The 9,373-nt window shown below is 35.4% G+C and overlaps 1 pseudogene; it reads right to left on the bottom strand.

The window, feature by feature from the left end:
* Positions 1–7,942: 7,942 nt before the first annotated feature.
* LOC105309367 lies at positions 7,943–8,925 on the bottom strand (annotated as a pseudogene).
* Between the last annotated feature and the right edge of the window lie 448 nt (positions 8,926–9,373).

Consider the following 9,373-nt stretch of genomic DNA (forward strand, 5'->3'; position numbering starts at 1 on the left):
GACCTTCCACTTTCTATCAACAATGAGAGATATTGATGCAAAGGGAAGAATAATAAGAAAAAATCTAAAGCAGCGGTCCCCAACCTTTTTTGCACCAGAGACTGGTGCTCCTACAAGAATCTAATGCCTGATGATCTAAAGTGGAGCTGAGGCAGTGACGCTAGCACTGGGCAGTGGCTGTAAGTACAGATGAAGCTTCTCTAGCTCACCTGCCACTCACCTCCTGCTGTGCAGCCAGTTTCCTAAAAGGCCACAGAACTGTACCACTCCTGGGCCCAGGGGTTGGGGATGCCAGATCTAGAGGACCAGATATCAGTTAACAGAGACTCCTGCCTGGGCAGAAATTTAAGTTTTCAGTAATCTCTCAGGTATGTTCATCAGAAAAATCATTATTCCATTTATATGTGCAGACACAGCCTCTGCCTTTTTAAACCATTACTTTTTAAAGGAAATTCATCAACACCAAACTACTATTACAGAAAATATTGGAGGGACTTCTTTACAAAGAAAAAAAACACATATCAAATCATGAATAAAAAATAATACTAGCTGCCTATCTAAGAGTACCTCAGATGAAAAAGAATTAAGTGCTCCAGCCGAAGGATAGGGTGGCTGAATGGATAAGAAAACAAGACCCCTACATATTTTGCCTACAAGAGACTCACTTCGGATTAAAAGGCACACATAGAGTAAAAGGAAGGGGATGGAAAAAGATATTGCCTTGATGGATCTAGAGGGTATTGCGCTGAATGAAGTAAGTCAGACAGAGGAAGGCAAATACCATGTGATTTCATGTACATGCATAATCTAAAGAACAAAATAAATGATAATAACAACAAAAATGGAAACAAACTCATAGATACAGAGAATATTTTGAGGGCTACTAGACAGTAGGAGGTTTGAGGGAGGATGGTGAAAAAGGGCAAAGGGATTAAGAAATACGATAGATAGTTACAATAGTCATAGAGGTATAAAGTATAGCATAAGGAAAATAGTCAACAATGTAGTAATATATATGCAAAGGGAAGAGGGGTTCAAGATTTGGTGGGGCGATCACGAGCTCTAATCACTACGATGTACAACCGAAACTAATGTATTATTTTATGCCAATTACAATTGAAAAAAACTTATTGAATTCTACAATGTAAATATGAGCAACTAAATAAGTAAAGCTGGGGGGGAAACAAGGACAGAGAATGTAGGGTGATTATAGATTCGTTTCTTTAAATATTTGGAACAAATTCAAATAAAGGAAACTCTTCTGCAGTTTTCTGCCTTAGAACAATCCTTAAAAAAAAATGGGGTCTGGCCAAGAAAGATTAGCAGACAGCGAAATGTATGAAAAGCCTCAAATTTGAAAAGAAAATTAATAATGTGGATGCAAATTTATGAGCTTCAAATTAGGGAATCTTTAGGTAAGGCAAATAATATTTAAACCAAATGAAGGGAGACACAGTCTCAGGATCCCTGACTCTAACATACTCCTATAAAAGGAGGTCCTTCTCCAGCTGTTATCTCTGCTCTAGAGGCCCTGAGGCTCAGAAGTGGAGACTTGGTCCTGAGGAAGTTACTGAAGGTGATATTTCAATTCTTGAAAAGACCAGTAATCACAGTTGTATGGTTTGAAGGCCTGAATCTATGTCAGCTGAAACCATAATGATTTTCAGTCAAATAATGCAATTCCTTATTTTCAGTCCAGTATCAAGTGAGCAACCATTTCTGCAAGAAAAGAATTATTTTCCAAGAGCCTGCCCCTACGACAAGTCTCTGAGGGCTTCCACTGTTATTTCCTTAATGTGTCTTACTATGGGCTCCATTGAGCATTGTCCCTTCATATATATTTAATTTAATATTGTGTACTAGGTAAGGGCCATAAGTAAAAAGGCATTAAATATGTCTCTGAACAGGCTGAAGATTTTAATTATGTGCTGAGCCCAACAAAAGTTGGTGGATTTCAGCTACCTAGGGAATTGATTAAATTTACCAACCGGGAATGTTACATGTATTGCTCCTGAAATTAAAATAATACAGTTAAGCATTGTTCTTCTTTCAGTGGTACGTGGCAGAAGAGAGAGAGGTCATCCTTAATTTAGAAGAACTATCTGACATGATCAAGGTTACTTTGGACTCAATTATGACTCAGAACTGGAGAACTAATATATGTATAGGTTTAATCCTCTATGTCCTTTCCAGATGAATTCGAAGACCTACTAATGCTTTCTGCTTATGTAAATGAAGTAAAAGTATTTGCTAGATCAATAGATGTTTACAACAACCAGAAGCTGAATTTACATACTCCAATAAGAATGATACACTGAAAATAATAGTTCATATGATTGTCTCAAAATGTGCAATAATCCCAGTAATTCTTGACAAACCACATCAATTGCATAATTTTCTGAAAAAAAGTTTAGATTGAACACACTCAAAATAAGTTAATTTATTATACTGAAAACATTACAATAGAATTTTTTTTTAAAGAATAAGCTTGAGAGGGTATGCGAGCTCTGGAAAATCTCAATAGTCCAGTTTGACTGATCAATCCAGCCAAAAGACAAAGCCAAGACCTATTAGACAAATTTCTGGGGGGAAAATGATCCATGACCTTTAGAGATATGCAAAAAATCCTACCAAATTCATTACTATCCCTATCCCATCCCAGTAACAAGAAAGACATGACACTGACGCTAGGGGATTTCTCATGCAAAGTTACCAGTGGAACCCCATAATCCTGGAACTCAGATGTTCTCAGAAGTATCTGCTACATGAATGGTTGCAGCCTAGAGACTTTGGTAGAAGGCTAATCCCACCACCCTGTCATGAACACCGGGATTTTGACTCAATAATTCCCTGATACAGGGGCCCAATGTAGCTCATTTGAAAGACAACTACCAGAAGTAAGTGGATGTTCATAGAGACACAATTTGACACAAGTGCACTTTGTGTCATAGGTAATATCAGAAGGTTACTCCCAAAAAGATGGAGTGGCATAACTAAGCTCCCTAATGAAACAGAAATAGTTTACATAGAAAAATTTTATAGAAGGACATAATAAAAATAAGATAAAAATATCAATAAGATAGAGATATAGAGAAAATCAAAACAGCCAAAAATTGGTACTTCTATAATAAAACTGATAAACCTCTAGCAAGAGTAATACAGAAGAAAAAAAAATCCAAATTATCAACCTCAGAAATAAAAGAATATTAAAATATAAGTTATAGAAAAACACCCATAATTATAGCATAAATAAAATAAGATAAATATTTGAGCAAACGTAAAAAAGAGTAAATACGATAGCAGGTACCTATATACTATATATATATATATATACACACACACGCACTTAGCTTAGACTGAAGTGGATCACTTCTTTAGCTCTTCCATGCTTTTCTTTCCCCCATGCTACTTCACATGAAGAGGATTGGTGGTTTTCTAAATGCCTAATCTTGAAAGAACCACCTGAGTGTCCCATCGCTTCTGGAAACATAAGATTGTTATTTGGAAGCTAAGGTTTCAATTATTTTCTATATTTTGTTGAGTAGGACTTCTCAACTCTTGGAGAAAGAATTTCTTAGGTTCAGCTGCTCTCAAATGTGATGCCAGAAGCCACATTTTCCACCAATAACCATGACATTCTAATAAATAACCTCTCTCACTCCAAAACATACATGGATCAACAAAGAACACCTCTCCCAGCAATGCTCTTTTTCATTAAGTACCAAACTACACATGAGTCTACTAAACAATCAGCTAGTACAAATGCTATAAGTCTTTTCAGTGCAGTTAAATGAGGCATTTCTTTTTGACTCAAGAATTAAAGAAACATTTATCCAAAATCTGTCATGATGGAAGAACATTCATTTATTATATTGTTAAATTTTATATATTTTTGAACATTACAGGCACAATTATGTAAAATTATGCAGGAAAATATACAGAAAGTAAATAAAGAAAAGCATTATTAATTCATAGGTTTATCACAATGCTGAAACTAAACTATTTTTCTTTTCACTTGTCCGTATTTTGTTTTTCCTATGACTATATAGTATTCTAAATTTAGAAAAGACACATTTTAAAATTTTTTAAATATTTTTCTGAATGTTCCATTAACCTTCTCATCTCGATTTCCATTTTTGTGCTTTCAGAAATACTACAAATTCTGAGAAGACTTAGGACTAAGAAATTAAGCTTACTTTTCTCTTAGGTGATGTAAATACTTTGATAAATTATAAAATTCTGTATAAAGGCTAGCCATTATTATTATAGGTAAGGGTTAAAAAATGTCATTGACTGGTATAGGCTAGGTGCTATGCAAAGCATCTTGCATAAATTATCTCATTTTTTACTTTTTAAAAGAGTTATATGTGATTGAAATTTTCTTCTATTTTACAGATAGGAAAATTAGACATGGATAGGATAAGTCTTGTACTCAGGACATACAATTAGTGAGGAGCAGCCCAATAGATACAATTCATTTGCCTGGCCTCAAGTATTGATCTTGACCTTGGCCCAACATTACTTCCCACATTAAAACTTACCAAGGTAGTAACCATGATCCTTCTTTAACATCCATCTTTCAACAAAGGCCTTAAGAAGACTTTCTCATCCCAATTTATGGACTTATAGAGGCATAGTTAGTAGATTCAAAAACACTTGGGGATTTGAAATATGCCAACTTCTATCTCTAATAATTTCACATTTCCTCTTTCAAGAGAATTTAGAATTACAAATCCACTTATTTATTTACTTTGCTAAATCAGTAACATTAGTATCCTTATCCATTTCTAATCGGCCCAAAATTCACTAGTAACCATATTGTATCATAAATCAAATGCTTATTATTTGCAATCCACTTTCATTTTTAATCTCAAATTAATCCCATGAGATGAGTACATTATTCTCAGTTAATAGAAAGCTCGAGGCTTACAATGGTTTATTTCATTTGCCCAGGTTGGTGTAACTAGTACGTGATGTAGCTAAAAGCCGGTTTCTGCTCTTTCAGTTCAACAGTGTCTTTGCCTAATTTAAGAGCTCTCCAAAAGTCACAAGTCTCTGGTAAGTATTGGACCTTGTTCACTTTATGCAGAATAATAATGCTGTATTTCAGATTATATTATAATGAGAGTTTTCTGGTAATGCAAGTACATGAAGACCAGAATTTTATCTTAAATAATAAACGATAAAAATCTGAGGCATTGAGTATTGAAGGGATCATTGGAGAGTATCTGATACACTCCTTTTGTTTTGCATTTGAAGAAACTGAGACCCAGAGAAGTAAACATTTCTAAAATTACACATTCAGATGGTGACAGATTTAGGATAAAAATTTCAGTTTCCATGTCCCAATCATTTTATCTTTCTGTTACATGGAATAGCTGATAATCTCCCTTGTTACCAAGTAATTTGAACAAAAGACATTGTTTTATTTGTCTAATTAATCTATATGATTATTTCAATGAACCTCGTTGTTTTCCAAGTGAGACCTGCCTTAGGAAATAAAGATGTTGAGAGATTATAATTAAAGGTATCCTTTGACTTTGTCCTATAGAATTTTCATATACGAAGGCATCACTAAATGAAAAGATTAGTGATACAGGAATTTTTTAAGATCCCATTTTCCAAACAGATTTAGCCTGTCTTTCATTTTATTCCCAAGCCAAACAAGTAAATTAAATAGAAATGTGATAAGATACTCTCTTTGCATCTCTCCAATCTCTTTGGTAGACCAAGGAGATGGTGCCCCTTTTGCTTACTGTTTTAGAAAGGAAGATTAAAAGAAATTACATCTACTCAGTCCTTCCTACCATGGTGACATTACTCCCGTGATCAGAGACCCACTATGGAAATGGCTGCTTCCTATAGAATACATTTACTCTCACTATACAGTAACAAACAAAATTGGCCCCCTTTGACAGCTTTGGGCCAATAGTCATTCACCTTCAGTCTACTTTCTGACCAGTGGACCACAGTGGCATTTTGCCACCTGGGAATGACCGTTAGCTTAGAATGTATTTCCAGCAATCTCCAGAAAGATTAAAGAGTTTCTCTATGCCCAGAGCACAGTTCCCCTGGTAAACAGTCTCAGAGCCCTCAGAGAAGGGTTCGAATGAAGATTGACACCAACGTTTTTGTTTGTCGTAACATCACAGAGTTCTCATTCAAGGATACCTGACAAATCCTTCATTCTAAAACTCTGGATGTGGAATCTATTCACATGTGGTGACTGGATGAGGAGCCGTGATTTTCCTGATCTGAAATCTGGTGATTCAATTCAGATTCAATAATTTTTATCATCATCATCATCATCAATCATCATCATATCATACTACTAGTTTGCTTGGGCTGCCATTACAAAATACCACAGACTGGGTGGCTCAAAAAACATACATTTATTTTCTCACAGTTCTGGATCCTAGAAGTTCAAGATCAAAATGACAATAAATGAGCATGGTGAGGCCTCTCTGCCTGGCTTGCAGACTCTGCCTTTTCACTCTGTCCTCACATGACCTTTCCTCTGCGCACACACAGAGAGCTCTGGTATCCCTATAAGAACACTAGTTCTATTGCATTAGGGCCCCACCTTTATAATCTCAAGGAATGCCAGCTAGTCCCATTCCCACTGCTCAAGACTTGCAAGCCTACGTACCAGATATGTGAGTGAAGAAACTTTTTAGATGACTTCAGCCTCAGCCACTTTCTGACCACAGGCTCATGAGAGATGCTGAACCAGAAATACTCAGCAGAAGTGCTCAAATTCCTGGTCCACTGAAACCACCTGAAATAATAAAGTGATTGTTGGTCTTTTAAATTGAGGGGTGATTTTTGTATACTATAATAGTATCTGAAACACTGCAGTGTTTTTATTTCATCCACTGAAGAATAAATAAAACTTTGTGCCTGGCATTCATTCAATATGCATTAAATAAATAAAGTCATTAATGTTGTTAAATACACTAAGTAAATCCAATTATAAATTGAAAAATGTATGAAGGCAAAAAAATACCAAGTTGATACTATAGTATCTATGTTATAGGCTGACCTCTCAACAAGGAAACATGTAATGCCAGAGCCTTAAAAAAATGATCTTTGTAATACAGTATTTGACCCCCAGAACTTCTACAGAGCAATTGTAAACACAGAAGTTACCTTAAATTATCACTTATGTCAAGAATCATAGTTCACAGAGAATCAGAAAGGCATTTGTCATGTAAAACAAAATGATCTGTTCCCAAAACATTTAACATTTATTGCATGTATAAAAAGCATAACTCAAGAGTTAATTTAATGTAGGCAGACTCTGGGGCTCTACTGATATGAGTGACTTAAATATGTATTTCAACCACTGAAAGAGACCATTGGATTTAGATGTACCAAATGCGTTGAACTATTTAAATTTTCAGTCCAAAACTTGATCAGAATATACAAAATTGCCTATAGGGTACCATCACAGTAAGAAGTTAGTAATTCATTTCTCATAGATTCATCCTCAGTTACGACACATGCTGTGATTTTTTTACATTAATTTATTTAACAAAGATTTTGTTTTTACTGTTAGATTAGCAATTTTTTTAATAATCTGGATTGTTAATTTTAAAATATTAAACTCTTGGATTTAAGGGATGAAGTTTTAAGAGGTCACATTTCTCTGCAACAGGGAGGAACCATACTCCCCTAACAGGAACCTGAAATAAAATCAAAAAAAAAGAAAAAAAGTCCACTGAAGAATCTTAACACAGTATGATTATCTATATAAGAGATTAAATCTATGCGTTTCTCTTTTTCTCAAAGAGCTCTAACATATTCCATTTAGATAAAGATTAATACATATGGCCATTTCGGAGTAATGAGGCTAAATAACTCAAAGGAAATGATTTTTAAATGTAATCACTGATAGTGAAATTGCTCCTTGATTCACTGAAAAAAATAAATATCATGTTTGTCACGAAGGATGCAGCCCTCTTCCAGCTGAGACCACATATTTACTGCAAAGCCTCCTCATGGCATTTTTCATTTCTGCATTCCTCAGGGTGTAGATCAAGGGGTTCAACATAGGAGTAATGAAAGTTAAAACAACAGCCACGAATTTATCTGAGGGAAAGGTGAAATTAGGCCTTGCATACAGGAAGATACAAGGAAAGGAACAAAGAATAAAATGACCACAGCACATGTGTAGAAGGCTTTGTGTTTCCCTTCCAAACCATGAGTCTTAAGGGAGAATAATATGACCCCATAGGAAACTAGGAGAATGAAGAAGACGACAGTGCAAATTGCCCCTCCATTAGCTACCATAGAAAGTCTAATGAGGTAGGTGTTGGTGCAAGCAAGTTTCAATAACGGGTATGTGTCACATGCGAAGTTGTCAGTGACATCGGGGCCACAGAAAGGGAGCTGATAAATAAAGAGAAATTGAGTCAGTGAATGCAGAAAACCTCCAGTCCAGGCCACAAGCAGCATGAGAACACATACCCACCGATTCATGATGATCAAATAATGAAGACGTTTACATACAGGTCATAAGCCATCACCACCAGAAGAATGACTTCAGCACCAGCAAAGAAATGATCTATGAAGGCTTGAGTCATACAAGCATGGAAGGAAATAGTCTTTTTCTCATAGAGCAAGTCTACAATCATTTGGGGAGCAAAGGCAGTATAATAAACAGCATCTATTTCAGCATCTAGCAGAAAAAAGTACATGGGGGAACCTATTGACTGGCGTCCATCATGGTCACCATGATAAGCAGAATGACCAGTATCTTCACAATGTAGATGAGTAAGAACACAACAGTATTTTTTGTGCCTCAGAGCTTTGCATGAGCCCCAGAAAAATGAACTCAGTCACATTGTCCCTATTTTCCATGTGCTTTTCTGCACGTGTAGAACTCAGGTGTCAGAGGCTGCAAACAAAAATGCCAATAATGAATTTGAGAGGATTGCAAGCTTTACGTCAAAAATGTGATGTCTTATTCAATGATGTTTGTTCTATAAGGCCTCACATATCATAACTCTTTAGAAAATGAGATATGGAATCTCATTCACAATTACTCCTTTTACTTTCACAGATTTTTTGCTTCAAATACAATGATGAGACCTCAGTATTCTAACTGGGAGGCATATGTGAGTTCGCATACTTGTGAGATGATTTATAGCACAATAGAAAAGTTGCTTTCTCCAGACTATCTCTCACAAAGACTGTTTTTTACAGTATGTATCATATCTTGTTTTCTTGAATGATTTCTGGCTTACTGAGAGCCACCATGAAAACAATCTCATCTCTAATAGCTTTATTTATATTTTTAAATAAAATAATATCTAGTGTAGGAGCATAAAATTATAGGCTACATAAACGTTAGCTGACTTTCTGAGTTACT

Source organism: Pteropus vampyrus, unplaced genomic scaffold, assembly GCF_000151845.1.
Source record: "Pteropus vampyrus isolate Shadow unplaced genomic scaffold, Pvam_2.0 Scaffold733, whole genome shotgun sequence".
NCBI lineage: Eukaryota > Metazoa > Chordata > Mammalia > Chiroptera > Pteropodidae > Pteropus > Pteropus vampyrus.